The sequence below is a fragment of the Sapajus apella genome, unplaced genomic scaffold (assembly GCF_009761245.1).
Source record: "Sapajus apella isolate SASKATOON/1434 unplaced genomic scaffold, GSC_monkey_1.0 scaffold26, whole genome shotgun sequence".
In the NCBI taxonomy this organism is placed as follows: Eukaryota; Metazoa; Chordata; class Mammalia; order Primates; family Cebidae; genus Sapajus; species Sapajus apella.
Genome location: NW_022436966.1, coordinates 1,019,987 through 1,037,154, shown reverse-complemented (window position 1 = coordinate 1,037,154; position 17,168 = coordinate 1,019,987). Strand labels below are relative to the sequence as shown.

The window sequence follows — 17,168 nt, the reverse complement described above, 5'->3', positions numbered from 1 at the left end:
TTGTTCAACAAATGAGAAAACTGGATAATCTTCCATGAAAACATACATTATCAGATTTCCATCTCGTGCTACAAACCATATTGTAAAAAAATAAAGGAGAATAACTAATCTTAAAATGAAGATTTCAAAACAAAAAACAAAGAAAAAGTTTAAAAGACAGGATTACATAAAACTAAAAAGTCACATCTATGCAAGGAATTAAAAAAAAGGTAATTCACACAAAAAAAAATAAAATAGTCAAAAAATTGCAAATTGAAGCAGTAAGATATCAACCTTTTTATTTTAGAAAAAGTTTATTTGAAAAAAACACAGTTAACCAACTGACTGGATAAAAAGCCACCCTTTATTTACTAAAAATGAAACTCAAAATTCTTTATTCAAGAATGTTTATTACAGTTAATTTAAAAATAATTTAAAAATCCATAAAACTGCCACCGAGAGATGCCTACTACTATCAGTTGGTATATGTATTTTCAGACATTTTTAGTGGTGTGTAAGTGTATGTGTATACACAAACATATGTGAATATAAACATACATAAATATTTATAACTTGTTAACTTATTTTTTAATACCAGATCATCAATATCTATTTTATTGACAGCCTAAACAGTTTTCCACAATGCCTATTATACCAGCTACTAGGGAGGTTTTTTTTTGAGACAGAGTCTCCCTTTGTTGCACAGGTTGGAGTGCAGTGGTGCTATTGTCAGCTCACTGCAACCTCTGCCTCCCAGATTCAAGCAATTTTCCTGCCTCAGCCTCCCTAGTAGCTGGTATTATAGGCATGAACCACCACACACCCGGCTAATTATTATTATTTTTTTTTTAGTAGAGATGGGTTTTCACCATATTGCCAAGCTTGTCTGAAACTCCTGACCTTATGTGATCCGCATGTCTCAGCCTCCCAAAGCACTGGGATTACAGGTGTGAGCCACCGAGTCCACCGGCTTGTCATTTAATATTAGGTCTTTCCTTTTTTCTTTTCTTTTCTTTCTTTCTTTCTTTCTTTTTTTTTTTTTTTTTGGAGCTTTTGAGCAATTCTGCTGGCTGGAACATGGATGGGTAGGACAACTGAAACTCAAAAGGCCATCGTCGAACTGGAGGTAGTAGTGACAAACAGAAAAGGGTGAGGTCTCTGATGAGTTTGTGGAATAGTCATACTAGACTTGGAGACTCTACCATAAGAAATTCATTTAAGAGAAAAATAAAGCACTTGATAAATATTAGGCATTATTATTTCTGAAATGCACTTACTTTTTCTAATGTTCACAATATACTACTTGACTTTAAAAGTTAGTCAAAGAATCACAAAAACAAACACTGAAACTATATCAGTGGTTACTTCTAAGTATTAATTGCATACAATTTTCCTTTATTTTTATTGCCCAGATGTTCTATATTAAGAAAGAATTATTCTAATTTGAAGAAATATATGTATAATTAAAATAAAGCACTAGATATTGGAAAATAAAGTCCAGAGAACAGGTTAATATCCAGTCCAGCTCTTTAGTTTTTTCTTCATAAAACCACACTGAAGGTAACAAAGAAACATCTTCAAAGAACCAATTTAGATATGCCCCTGATCTTTAAAGGATCAATTTACTCTCAATTAATTGGAGCAGACAGAAGAAACAGGAAAGGAAAGAAATCAAAGATAATTACATACTATATAAAAACTAGGGGAAAAAAACTAAAAATTAGTTTTAAAAAAAAGGATAAAATCAACTTAACAATGTAACAACCAGAAAAACTCAGTAATTTACAAGAACCAAAAATACTTTTCTTAATAGTAAGTGAACCAAACATCTTTTTGTCTGTTAAAATAATTTGTAATTGTTCTTAGTGTCATGGCTGAACTCTCAGTTTTTCAAATATTATAATGGATTCAGGGAAGAGCAAATCAACTAATTCCTCTCTCAGTGGTCATCTCCAAGTATAAATTATATATAATTAATCACTCTGACACTACAGTACTGGAGTCAGCACAGAGCTTCCACTTGCCTTCCCTATACAACTGGCCATTCGAATGTTATAATTGACAAGAAACTGAGAAAGAGAAGAGAGCTACAAAAATATTTTCTAGTAAGTGTATATATTTCTATTGAGAGTTAGCATTTTCATTTTTCACAAATATAGTTTTATTATTTTATACCATAATTATGATTGATCCCTGCTCCATAATCAAGAATTACTTTTAGTTAAAAACAAATAAAAAAACCTCTGCATTCTTTTGAAATGGCCCATGAAAAAGACGTACTTGTTTTTAATCAGATAATGATAAAAATTATGCAACCCATGATGTCTTTTTTAATCTTGGCTCACAGAAAATTCAGAGTAAAGCACTGAAACATAGTAAATTTCTTAAATCCATTTCCTGGCATCTATTTCCTCTTCTTTTTAGTCATACCTCCTATCCACCATCATTTTCATTACTAAATTACTGTTCATTTAACCCAAGTATTTATAGGTCTGTCTTTTCCCAGGAGGTACCTCAAATTATTTTTGGAAGTAGGTAGAAACAACAATAAATTAATAAATAAACTGAAATATCCACAATATTAAAGCAATGCAGTCTTTTGACTACATTTTAAGTTACAAAACAACCTAAAATGAGATATTATACTCTCATCTGAAGAAGACAAAGTCACACAAGAAGCAAATAACTCTCATGGGATCTCTAGCAAATAACTCTCAATGGGATCTCTCAAAAATAATTTTCATGGGATCTCTTGATTAAATGAACTGACTACCAAAAAAAAAGATGACTGATCTCTTGCTCTACATTAGGCAAAAAAATCTTTCCACCTACCCATGATTCACTTGACACTGAATTCCTACATTTCTTTACTCCAAATCCCAATTATTTTATGTTAAGAAAATTGAAGAACTATGTTAACAGCTATAATTTTATTTCCCCAAGTCCATACAAGGGATCTATATCTTGCTATACAATTCCAGACAGGCTTCTATGAGGGGGGGTTTTGGTTTTGATTGGGGTTTTTTGCATCCAAAATTTCACTATTGCAGTGACCACAGTGTTAGAAAATGGCTCCTGAGCTGGAAACAGAACAGATTTCAAAACATTTATAAATAATCATTTCAAGAACACATCTTTCCCTATTTTATCCTACAAAGACAATATTTTATTCAGGAACCACAAACTGTCAACTTCTCAGCATATTCAAAATCCCACTTAGCTCTGTATTGTAAACAGTATAGTATTTCAATACCACATCAATAAATACAATTCTTAAAAGAATCATTTTTGTGTTTGATTCACATTTGTTCTGCATATGCCAATTAACCTAAGGTATTTGTAATGTTAAACTCTTAAAATCTTTAACTTACAAAAGGGTCAAGCAATCCAAAAACAGCAACAGGTTTATCCCATGTAGACAAGTATGGACAAAATCTAAAATAAGGAATCACAGCATAAACTGGTATAATAGTCTGTTGTACTAATCCACCTCACTCTCTCCTTATATCAATGCTCGTTTTTTTACAGTGAGTGTAAAAGATTGGCTATTAAAACACAGTCTACTAATAGGCAGTACTATCCTAATGTTTTAAAACCATGATTTACCTCATCAAAAAGCTGACAAAGAAAAATAAAGCCATTGGTAATTTAACAATCTTAAATACAGTGAACAAAAAAAAATACTTACTGTACATATTTCTAGTGACATCTGCAGATGAGTATTAAGAAAGCATTATCCTTTCTCAGCCTTAGGAAAATCAGTCTTTTCTATTCTCTTTAATTAATAAAGACAGTTTAGAAATAAAACACTTTTTAATGGCACAGATAAAGAAAAATTATCTGTTGTGTCATCAGAATTTTGCTCAGAAGCAGAATAAGAAAACAATGCTCATTTAATGTCTCCTGACAAAACTTGGTCTCCACCAATGCATTTGATTACTAATTGTCCTATCAGAAAATATTTTCAATTACAACTATGGCAACATCAAGAGAGCATTTATTCTGTAATTATTTAGTCTACACACAAGAGAGTGTGATTTCGCTCATTTCCTGTAAAATTTCATTAATGCAGTCCAATTCCAGGTAAAATGAGGTAAGCATATTGAAAATTCTCTGAATAGTTACAAAATGTTGACAGAAGTTTTGGAGCAGCTATTTAAAGACTCCGAAAAAGTAAATCGTAGCAGGTAGATTGAGGAAGAAGACCAGAAGTTGACAACTGGCACTAAATTAACCTTTTCATTTTCCTTCTGTTGTCTCCTAGTCTGGACTCAATGTACCAGAGACTTGGAAGTAGGCAAAGAAACTACAAGACCAGTCCTCTAGTTCTGGCTCAAGGAGCAGAAAAGGAACACCTAATACACAGAGAAAATAAAGAAATGCCCCTTTTTCTCTTTCTTTTCTCCATCTCACCATAGCCCAGTAGCAATCACTAAGAAAAAGTAGCACTGGCCACTAAACAGAGCCCACAGGAGCTTAAACTCTAAGGGAAGGAAACCTTTCTCCCCACTCAGTGGAGCTATGGGGCCAAAAGGGTGCAGCCAAGTCCCAGTTATTTTTTCTTTCTCTCTGTCTTCCCAGAGCTTAGCCTGGGATGAAAGGGCAATTGGGGAAGTCCACACCAAAGTTAAGTAACAAAAGTCCCACTTTTCTAGCCAGAGAACAAAAAAGAAAAGGACCAGAAAACTGAAAATCAATGGTACATACAGATTACCAAGAAAAAAAAACTAAATTGTCACTATTTACAGATAACATAATTATCCATGCTGAATATACCAAGGAATCTAAAAAAAAAAACTAAAACAAATAAGTAAATATGACAAGTTTGTACAATATAGGGCCAATATCAATATCATGAATATCAATAATACTTCTATAAACTGGGAATGAACAATTTAAAACCAAAAAAAATTTAATATCATTTATAACAGTTCAAAAAAATGAAATAATCCATATAAATCTAACAAAACATATACATGATTTAGATCATAAAAACTATAAAATGCTAATTGACAAAATCAAAAAAGACTTAAATAAATGTTCAGTAATTGGAAGAGCCAACATAATAAAGATGTCAATACTGCACAAATTAAGCCACAGATTCAATGCAATTTCAAGTAAAATCTCAGTGGAAATTGTATACATATAAACAAACTGATTCTAGAATTTACGTAGAGAAGCAAAGAAGCCAGAATGTTAAAGACAATTATTAAAAAGAAGAATAAATTAAATTAAATTTTAAGATTTATTTTAAAGTTACAGTAATCATGACACTGTACTACCGGGAAAGGGATAGATACCAGTGATACTAATAGACATCAGTAGAACAGAACTGACATTCCAAAAACAGATTCACACTAATATAGCCAGTTGATTTTTAACAAAACTGCAAAACAATTCAACAGAGAAATAATAGTCTATTAATTAAATGGTGTTGGAACAACTCAGAAAGACAGAAACTGCAGAAAGGAGAAAGGGGAGAAAGAAAAAAGGAAGGGAGGGAGGAAGGGAAAAAAGAAAGAAAGGGGAAGGGGAGGAGGGAGCGGGGAGGGAGAAAAGGAAGGGAGGAAGTCGGGAAAAGAGAGAAAGATGAGAAGAAACCTTGAACTAAATCATATGCCTCACACAAAAATCAACTGAAAATTGCTCATAGATCTAATTGTAAAAATCTGCATTTGGAAGAAAATTTTCATGGCCTAGCATGAGACGTACAGTTCTTAGATATGACACCAAAATCATTATCCACTTTTTAAAAATTAATAAGTTGTACTTCATCAATATTAAATGTTTTGTTCTACAAAAGACACTGTTAAAAAGCAAACTACCCAGTGGAAGAAGATACCTGCAAATCACATGTCTGGCAAAAGACTTGTGTCCAGAATACATGAACAACTCCCACAATTCAAAAGTAAGAAACAACCCAATTTAAAAATGGGAAAAATGTTTGAATAGACACTTAACCAAAGAATACAACTGAATGTAAAATGAACACATGAAAATATGCTCAAGATCATTAAGCATTATAGAAATGTAAATTTAAACCACAATAACATATATGTATATAAAACCTAGGGGAAAAAGCTAACAATACCAAGTGTTGGGTGAGGACACAGAGCAACTGGAATGCTCAGACATTGCTGGTGGAAATGCAAAATGGCCCAGCCATTCTGAAAAACGGTTTAGCCATTTCTTTTTTTTTTCTTTCTTTTTTCTTCTTTTTATTTTTTGAGATAGATCTCACTCTCTTGCCAGGCTAGAGTGGAGTCATACGATCTCGGCTCACTGCAACCTCAGACTTCCTGGTTCAAGAAATTCTCTTGCCTCAGCCTCCCGAGTAGCTGAGATTATAGGAATGCACCACCATGCCCAGCTAATTTTTGTATTTTTAGTAGAGAAAGGGTTTCACCATATTGGCCAGGATGGTCTCGATCTCCTGACCTCATAATCTGCCCGCCTCAGCCATCCAAAGTGCTGGAATTAGAGGCGTAAGCCACCATGTCTGGCCTAGCCATTTCTTAAAAAGTAAAACATTCACCTACCCTATGACCCAGCAATCTCATTCCATAGTATTTACCCTAGAGAAACAGAAACATATGTTCACCTAAAAAACTCATACGCAATTATTTATAGCGGCTCTAATAACTGGGAACAAACCAAATGCCAATCAACAGCCAACTCTATAAACAACTTGTACTACATCCTTACAGTGAAGTAATACTCAACAATAAAAGTGAATAAACTATTGACACACACAGTAATTTGGATTGATATCAGAGGTATTCTTGTGAATGAAAGAAGCTAGTCTCAAAAGTGTACATATATATAATATATATCACATTCTCAAGGAGACAAAACTATAGTGACAGAGAACAGATAAGTCATTTTCAGGGTGTAGTGATTGGGAAAAACATTTGACTATAAAGGAATAACATAGGGAGTTTTAGAAATTGATAGAATATTTTGGCTTTTGTTGTCAATGCTTTTGGTGTTTTGGTCATGAAGTCCTTGCCTACACCTATGTCCTGAATGGTTTTGCCTAGATTTTCTTCTACGGTTTTTATGCTGTTAGGTCTTATGTTTAAGTCTTTAATCCATCTGGAGTTAATTTTAGTGTAAGGTGTCAGGAAGGGGTCCAGTTTCTGCTTTCTGCACATGGCTAGCCAGCTTTCCCAACACCATTTATTGAACAGGGAATCCTTTCCCCATTGCTTGTTTTTGTCTGGTTTGTCAAAGATCGGATGGTTGTAGATATGTTGTGTTGCCTCCAAGACCTCTGTTCCATTCCATTGGTCTATATCTCTGTTTTGGTACCAGTACCAAAATAGACAAATGGGACCTAATCAAACTCCACAGCTTCTGCAGAGCAAAATAAAGAGTCATTAGAGTGAACTGGCAACCAACAGAATGAGAAAAAATTTTTGCAGCTTACCCATCTGACAAAGGGCTGATATCCAGAATTTACAAAGAACTAAAATAGATTTACAAGAAAAAAACTAACAAGCCCATTCAAAAGTGGGCAAAGGATATGAACAGACACTTTTCAAATGAAGACATACATGAGGCCAACAAACATATGAAAAAATGCTCATCATCACTGGTCATCAGAGAAATGCAAATCAAAACTACATTGAGATACCATCTCACGCCAGTTAGAATGGCGATCATTAAAAAATCTGGAGACAACAGACGCTGGAGAGGATGTGGAGAAATAGGAACACTTTTGCACTGTTGGTGGGAGTGTAAATTAGTTCAACCATTGTGGAAGACAGTGTGGCGATTCCTCAAGGACCTAGAAATAGAAATTCCATTTGACCCAGCAATCCCATTACTGGGTATATATCCAAAGGATTACAAATCGTTCTACTATAAGGACACGTGCACATGAATGTTCATTGCAGCACTGTTTACAATAGCAAAGACCTGGAACCAACCCAAATGCCCATCGATGACAGATTGGATAGGGAAAATGTGGCACATATACACTATGGAATATTATGCAGCCATCAAAAACGATGAGTTTGTGTCCTTTGTAGGGACATGGATGAACCTGGAAACCATCATTCTCAGCAAACTGACAGAAAAGCAGAAGATCAAACACCGCATGTTCTCACTCATAGGCGGGTGTTGAACAATGAGAACACATGAACACAGGGAGGGGAGCACTACACACTGGGGTCAGTTGGGGGGAAATAGGGAAGGGATGGTGGGGGGTGGGGAGCTGGGGAGAGATAGCAAGAGGAGAAATGCCAGATGTAGGTGATGGGGAGGAAGGCAGCAAATCACACTGCCATGTCTGTATCTATGCAACAATTTTGCATGTTCTTCACATGTACCCCAAAGCCTAAAATGCAATAAAATAAAGGGGGAAAAAAAAAGAAATTGATAGAATATATATATAGCTAGAAAGCCCCAGCTATGAAGTGCTTTCTTGAAGAAACTTGAAAATTATAAAATACTTCTAAATAATATACGAGTCAAAGAGAAGTCTCAAGAGAAATTTAAAAATATTTTGAAAGAAATGAATATGAAACCACAACTTGTAAGATGCAGTAAAAGCTATACTTACAAAGAAATTTAAAGTTGTTTGATTCCAAATGTATTACACTTTGGATAAGACAAAACTATGGAGATAGTAAAAAGATTAGTGGCTGTCGGGGATTGGGAAAGGAAGGGGGAGGGATAAATAGTTGGAATACATAGGACTTTTAGGGCAGTAAAACTATTCCATAATATTGCAATGGTATATGTCATTACATATTTCTTAAAAGCTACAGAATATACAATGCAAAAGGTAAACCCTAATGTAAGCTACAGCTTTAGTTAATAATAATGCATCAATATTGGCTCATCAATTGTAAAAAAAAAAAAAGTATCACACTAATGCATGATGTTAATAACAGGGGAAACTGCCTTAGGGTGAAGGTGAAGGAGTATTTGAGAACTCTATACTTTCCATTCAACTTTTCCATAAACCTAACCATTGTAAAAAACTAAAGTCAACCAGGAACAGTAGCTCAAAGCTGTAATCTCAATACTCAGGGAGAAAAGGCAGGAGAATGGTTGGAAACCGGCAGTTTGAAACCACCCTGAGCAACATAGCAAGATCCGATTTCCATAAAATAATTTTTTTAAATTAGCCAGGAGTAAAGAACAAGATGACTGACTACACACAGCCAACAAGTGCTGCTGCTCCCACTGAGAGACACCAAAATATTGAATAAACCAGCATACTTCAAAGAGATCTTCAGAGGGAAAACACTGAGAGTAAATAGAGAGGCAATGAAGGCACTAAGGCTGAAGAGTGGGGAAGCTAGGATCCCTGCATGAAGTTGCTGAAAGCCAGCACTAGCTTCCAGCCTTGAATGGCTCTTAGGGAAGTGAGGGAGTGACATGATGGTGGGATGGCCCACTCCTGCCACAAAACTCTGGGATCCCAGCTGCAAGAGATCTCATGATGCCCCAAAGACAGTTAAATTGACAGGGGGATCTGCCTGGAGAATAGGCAGAGACATAACTCCAACCTCCACAGAGCCCAGGAAGTTCTGTGCACAGAGCAGCTGCAGCTAAATGTGGCTATAGGCGCTCATCCTTCAAGGCTATCCATCTTTTTGTAAGTGGCTCTAGCCCAGGTGATCACTGAGCCAAGAGACAGCAGGCCTGTCTTTCCCATGGGACTGGAGTACATCTATTCTGCAGTCCCCTTGCTCACCAGCCCTTTGAAAGGTCCCAGTTTGGCCACTTCCACAGGAGTGTGTGCACCTCATAGCCTCTATTGTACAGTCTCAGTGCTATGCTGGCAGCCCTGCCTGAGTGCTTTCCCCATGGCCTGAGAGCACTTTGGATCCACTGGTACAGCTAGTGCCCACCCCAGAGGGGGCAAAGGATGGAGCTGTGGGCCTAGTCCCAACACTCCAGAGTTGTAGCATGCAGCTTAAAAGTGTGAAGCTAAGATCTGTGGCCAATGCTTAAGCAGACGAGGAGCCCCACTCTGAGAATACTAAAGAGGGTTGGGATGTGGGTTCATGGGCTGACACAAAAGTTGGGCATCCCTCCCTCTGGAGGGCCAGTCTGGGAAGAGTATAGCCTGTTTGCTAGCCACAGCCTCTGACCAAGGGACTGCCATGGCCCAGAACACCCAACAAATGAAACACAGGTGCAGTGCCACTGATGGAAGGGGGCTTTCCTAAGGCCCAGGGGTGAATCTGGTTAGGGAGACATCTCTCTCCCACACATGCCACAGAACACTGTTGTTAACACGCTGAAATACAAAAGAGCTGTGTGGCTGAGTAAGAGTCTATCTGCTGGCCATTACACAAACATGCTATTTACTGGGTTACAGCCAAAATTACAGCACCAAAAATATTTTGGCAGTACATATTGCCTGTAAAATCCAGGGCATGAATCTATAAATATCCCATACAGAATCTTGGCCCTCTGAATGCATCCAGAAGTGAAGCCAATTTACTATACGCAACAGAATCTGGATGGCAAGATAGCTCATTGAGATTCAGAAAAAGGTTGAAACCCAATCCAAGTAATCCAAGGTATTCAGTAAAACAACCCAAGAGTTGAGAACTAAACTTCTGAAAATGAAACATTAACAACAAGAATTTCAAAGTACAGTTGGAAGTATTAATAGCAGAACAGACCAGGCTGAGTAAAGAATCTAAGAGTTTGAAGACTAGTTCTCTGCAACAACTTAGACAAAAATAAAGAAAAAAAAATATTTAATGGACAAAAACTCCAAGAAATATGAGATTATGTAAAGAGTTCAAATCTATGACTCATTCGCATTCCTGAGACAGAAGAACAGAGAGTACGCAACTTGGAAAAAATATTTGAAGACATACTCCATGAAAAATTCCCCAACTCATTCAAGAGGCTGACATGCAAATTCAAGAAATGTAGAGAACCCCTGAGAGATACTATACAAGATGACCATGCCCAAGGCACAGTCATCAGATCCACCAAGGTCAATATAAAAACATCTTTTAAAGCAGCTACAGAAAAGGGTAAAGTCACTTATAAAGGAAACACCATTAGGCAAGCAGCAGACCTCTCAGTAGAAACTTCATAAGCCAAAAGAGACTGGTGGCCTATTTTCAGTGTCCAAGAAATTCCAACTAGGAATCTGACATTCCACCAAACTAAGCCTCATAAGCAGAGAAGTAAATATCCTTTTCAGATAAGCAAACACTAAAGGAATTCATTACCACTATACCAGCCTTAAAAGAGGCATTTAACAAAGCACTAAACACAGAAATGAAAGAATTATACATACCTGCTCCCACAAAAACAAACCTAAGTACATAGCCCACAGACTCTTTAAAGCAACTACACAATCAAGTCTATAAACAACCAGCTAATAACACAGTAACAGTAACAAAATCTCACGTATCAATACTAACCTTGAATATAAACAGTCTAAACGCCCCACTTAAAAGGCACAGAGTGGCAAGGTAAATAAAAAGAAAAGACCCAATTATCTGCTCTCTTCATGGACTCAAAGTAAAGGAATGGAGAAAGATCTATTATGCAAAAGAGCAGGGATTGCTATTCTTATATCAGATAAACCAGATGTAAACCAACAACAGGCAAGAAGGTCAAAGATGGGTGTTACATAATAATAAAGGGTTCAATTCAACGAGACCTAACTATACACACACTCCACACTGAAGCACCCAGATACATAAAATAAGTTCTGTTGGAAGCCTTGAACACCCTACTGACAGTGTTATACAGATCATTGAGATGGAAAACTAACAAAAAAAACTCTGGACTTAAACTTGATGCTTAACCAACTGGACCTAATAGACATCTACGGAACACCACCTAATAGTTGAAAAATAACAGATGTTGGTGAGTCTGCAGAAAAAAGGGGACACTTATACACTATAGGTTAAAAAAAAATTAGTCTAGCCACTATGGAAAACAGTTGAGATATTTCTCAAAGAAGCAAGAGTTGAACTACCATTTGACCAAGCAATCCCATTACTGAGTATATACCCAAAGAAAAATAATTTGTTCTACCAAAAAAAAAAAAATAATGCAACCCATATCTTCATTGCAGAGCTAGTCACAATAGCAGAAACATGGAATCAGCCCAGGTGCCCATCAAGAGTAGATTAGATAAAGAAAATATGGTACATATACACCATGGAATGCTATGCAGCCATAACAAAGAACAAAATTATATCTTGTGCAGCATTATGGACACAGCTAGAAGCCATTATCCCAAGTAAAGTAATGCAAAAACAGAAACCAAACACTGTATGTTTTCACTTGCAAGTGGTAGCTAAACACTGGGTACACACAGACATACAGATGAGAACAACAGACACTGGGGACTACTAGAGGGGAGAGAGAATGATAGGAGCAAGAGCTGAAAAACTACCTGTTGGGTATTATGCTCACTACCACGGTGACATTCAGTTACACCCCAAATCTCAGAATAACACAATGTACTTTTGTAATAAACCTGCACATATACCCCCTAATTCTAAAATGAAAGATGAAAAAAAAATTGCTGGGTGTGCTGATGTGCACCTGTGGTCCTAGCTACTTGGGAGTCTGAAGTAGGTGAATCATTTGAGCCCAGACATTTGAGTCTACAGTGAGTTGCGATCACAATACTTCATTCTAGCCTGAGTGACACAGCAAGACCTTATATCAAAAAATATATTATTATTTATTAAAATAAATTCTACTAGTTTAAAGAAAGAAACAAAAAAGAAACTCATTACTCAAATATGAAAAAATAGTCATAAATCCTGGGAATCTTGTTCACCAGTATCTCCACACTTGATCTTAGCCAAAAGGCGGAGAGGCGATCACCAGTATCTCAAGATCAAGACAACAGCAAAAAGTTTTAATCAATGCAAGTGGTGGAGAAATTTTCACAATGCTCACAAATGGGAGGTTCACTGCCAAGCTTTCCTTACCCAATATTGAATTAGTCATAGAAATCTAAGAAAGATGATTCACTTAAAAAAAATACAGGAGGAAAAAACAAAGTAGATAAGTGATTCTGATTTATGAAGTGGAGGGTGGAGCTACCATTTTTATAGTCTTTTTTTTTTACATGCTTCAGAGCTCAAAAAAGTAAGAAATTAACACTAAAATAAACATATTATTACCATCAATATCACCAACTACTTGAATGTACATCTATAAAATTGTAGAAACACCAAACCAAACAGTATCCTTTCCCAATGATTCATAAAATGTTAAAACATGATTCCATAATCTACCATAGGTTATTTTTAAAGAGGAGAAACAGAGATGAAACATGCTATCACACTTTAAACTAGGGATCTCTATACAGTCTGTGTGTTGGAGGAAGGCATGTGTTGAGAAACGTGTGGAAGATTTTTTTAATCACAATAATTAGCATGGTTGCCAGGCACTATTGGCAGTAGGTAGAGCCAGGGATGCTAGACAACCTGAAATATGTGGGATAGTCCTATAAAAGGAAGAAATATCCTACATCACTCTCAACTATCTGATGTCCCAGTGGGCCTTCATGTAAGCAAAAAGAAAATGTCTTGAATTAGTTACCTGAACCTATAACTTAATGCTAGTATTCATGAAATACATGTTTTGCAGAGCTTTCATATGCACTGAACTTTCAGAAATGTAATAGTCATATAAATTAAAGGGAAACTGTATTTTGTAGTTTGTTCAGACTCTATAAAAAGTTCCTCAGTAACTCAGAAAATTAAATACCACTTGTAATGCTGCTTATGGCATTTAAATTGCAAATACAGCATGCTGGTATAGGTTTGTACTTTAGCACACAAGGTGTCTGTTAACAAGTATCCAACTATTTCACTATGCTGTCAATATTTCATTATGTCTTCAAGCATATACAGATAAAATATATAGTATTTTGTTATAAATTATTTTCATTTTATTTCTGGTTTATACTATATTTAGTGTGTCATAATTTTTGAATTGTATCATTATATTATTAATAGCTATAAGTTTATTTCAAGACTGTAAAAAGGGCATCATAAAATATTCCTTATAAAAAGGCAGTATTAAGTTTGACAGAATCAAACCAATAAGTTAGACTATATCATTTATCCCCTGAAATTCTGTAATACTTTCTCAATTAGGTCCCTTTTTGTTTAATCAGACCTAGATACTGCTTACCCTTACCAGTAAGCTCCTAAAAGATAACCTTGATCATGCCCCTCTGCTATTCATAAATATTTGATAGGGCTAACAGTAAAAAGCCCAAATCCTCAAAATGACATTCAAGGCTCTGTGATATGATGCTATTATTTGCCAAACAATCTTTCTTTAAGGAACTTCCTCTACCTCTCTCAGTGAAAACTTTCTTCATTATGAAAGAACCTGGAACACCTCTACCTTCTGGCTCTTCTGCTTCTTTACTGAATGCTATTCTTAATCTCTTTTGCTGTCTACTCTTTTCCTCAGCCTCCCAATGTTGGAGAGTTTCTGTGCTCAGTCCTTGGAGTTCTTTCTTCTCTACTGACACTTATTTTCTGTGTGAAATCATACAGTTCTATGATGAATCCCAGAATTACACTAGCAGCTTAGGCCTCTCTCGGGAACCTCAGATTCATAAATTCAATCCAATCACCCTACTGAATATTTCTACTTGGATGTCTTAGAGCTATCTCAAACTTAACATATACAAAATCAAATTATAAGACTTGGAACTATGAAACTACTAGAAGAAAACATTGGAGAAATAAATGCTCCAGAACACTGGATGGACAAAGACTTTCTGTATAGGACCTCAAAAACATAGGCAACAAAAGCAAAAATAGACAAACAGAATTACATTAAGCTAAAAAGCTTTAGCACAGCAAAAGAAATAATCAACAAGGTGAAGAGACAACCCACAGAATGGAAGAAATATTTGCAAACCATATATTTGACAAGGGACTAATAACCAGAATACATAAGGAGCTCAAACAACTCAATAGCAAAGAAAAAAATCTCATTTAAAAATGGGCGAAAGATCTGAAGAGATACTTTTTTCAAAAGAAAAAAGTATGAATGGACGACGGGAATATGAAAAAGGTTCTGGTGGGCACTGGCTCACACCTGTAATCCTAGCACTCTGGGAGGCTGAGGCAAGTGGATCACCTGAGGTCAGGAGTTCAAGACAAGTCACCAACATGGTGAAACCCTGTCTCTACTAAAAATAATAAATAATTCACCAGGCGTGGTGGGGGTGGGTGTCTGTAATCCCAGCTACTCAGGAGGCTGAGGAAGAGGAATCGCTTGAACTCACGAATTGGAGGTTGCAGGGAGCCGATATTATGTCATTGCATTCCAGCCTGGGAAACAAGAGCAAAACTCCGGCTCAAAAAAAAAAAAGGAAGGGAGGGAGAGAGGGAAAGGCTCACATCACTAATCATCAAAGAAATGCAAATCAAAACCACATCTCACCCCAATCAGAATGACTTTTATCAAAAAGACAGGGAATAGCAGGGTGCTGGCAAGGATATGGGGAAAGGGAAACCCTCATACATTGTTGGTGGGAAGGTAAATAAGTACAGTCACAACAGAGAACTGTATGGAAGTTCCTCAAAAAAACTAAGAACAGAACTACCATATGAGCCAGCAACTTGACTGAGTACATATCAAAAAAAAAAAAAATGAAATCGACATATCAAAGAGATATCTACACTCCCATTCTCATGTTTATTGCAGCACTATTCACAACAGACAAAATATAGAATCCACCTACATGTCCATCAATGGATAAACAGATAAAGAAAATGTGGTATATATACACAATGGAATATTACTCAGCCATAAGAGAACGAAATCCTGTCATATTCAGCAACATAGATAGAACCATTACATTAAGTGAAATGAGCCAAGCACAAAAAGACAAATGTCACATGTTCTCACTAATAAGTGAGAGCCTGAAAAGTGGATCTCATGAAGATGGAGAGTAGATTGATGGTTACCAGAGGCTGGGATAGGCTGGGGGATGGTGGTGAAGAGAGTACTAATTGATACAAACATACACTTAGATAGAGGAAATAAGACCTGATGTTCAATAGATCAATAGAGTGACTACAGTAAACAATCAATTGTACATTTTGAAATAGCTAGAAGAGAATAACTGGAATGTTCATAGCATAAAGAAAAGATAAATATTTAAGGGGATGGATATCCCTATTATTCTGATTTGATTACATGAACGTATCAAATTATCACATGTACTCTGAAAACATGTGCATATAACATGTATCAATTTTAAAATTCATTAAAAAACAATTAAAATAGCAATAAAACAATAAATAATAATATTTTTTTAATCCTCCAACAGTTTCCTTGTCACTCAAAGACAAATCTTTACACTGACTCTCAAGGCCTGCATCAACTCTCAAGGCCTACATCAGTATTTACCAAGCCTGGATACATATCAGAATCGGCTGGGAAACATTTAAAATATACACTATTGCCCAGGTTCCAGCCTCAATAATTCAGATTCACCTGGTCTAGAGTATAGGGTATTGGAATTTACTGAATGAAAGCATATGATTGTTAATAACCTGCCCAGTCTTTCCCAACACAGGGATGTCTACAACTCTGCCTAGCCAGAGTACCCCATTCCTCAGGTCTTGTTTAAGATTGAGCATATGATTCAAGCTGAGTTATATTCTGGGCTTTTGGTGAAGTTATCTAGTGAAGTATATGGTTAATGTTTAACATTGTGTAAGCCCAGAGTTGCTGAAGGCCATCTTATCACCCTTTATTGTCAAAGTTTCCTCAACAGTAAAGTCTTCACAAAGAAAAGTAGATTATTTAGCACACTAGACCCATGTGTGTTTAAAGGCAAATCCATTCCTGGAACTTTCAATTATGTGTGCCAGTAAACTCCTTTTCTCCCTTTTTTTTTTTTAATTTGACTAAGCTAATTTAAGATAGGTTTCTATCACTGTAAAGAAAATAATTCTTATCATAATTATAAACATGTATTTAGTTTTTAATCTTAGGACTAGTCTTTTACCACCATCAGCCCTCAGTTGGACAGTAAGACCCATAGTAGAAAGAATATTCTCTTCACACTTGTATCTATCACATTAATAGTACAGTGTTTGAAAAATGGCAGATACTGAAATATTTATCTACCAACCAAACGAGTTTTGAGTTTTTTTTTAATATTTAAAACTTCCCTTCATTTAGAAATAACACTG

General features: G+C 35.9%; 1 protein-coding gene across 5 annotated transcripts in view; it reads right to left on the bottom strand.

Moving 5' to 3' along the window:
- EXOC6B (exocyst complex component 6B) overlaps window positions 1–17,168 on the bottom strand; it is a 661,151-nt gene that overhangs the window by 496,488 nt on the left and 147,495 nt on the right. The window lies entirely within an intron of this gene.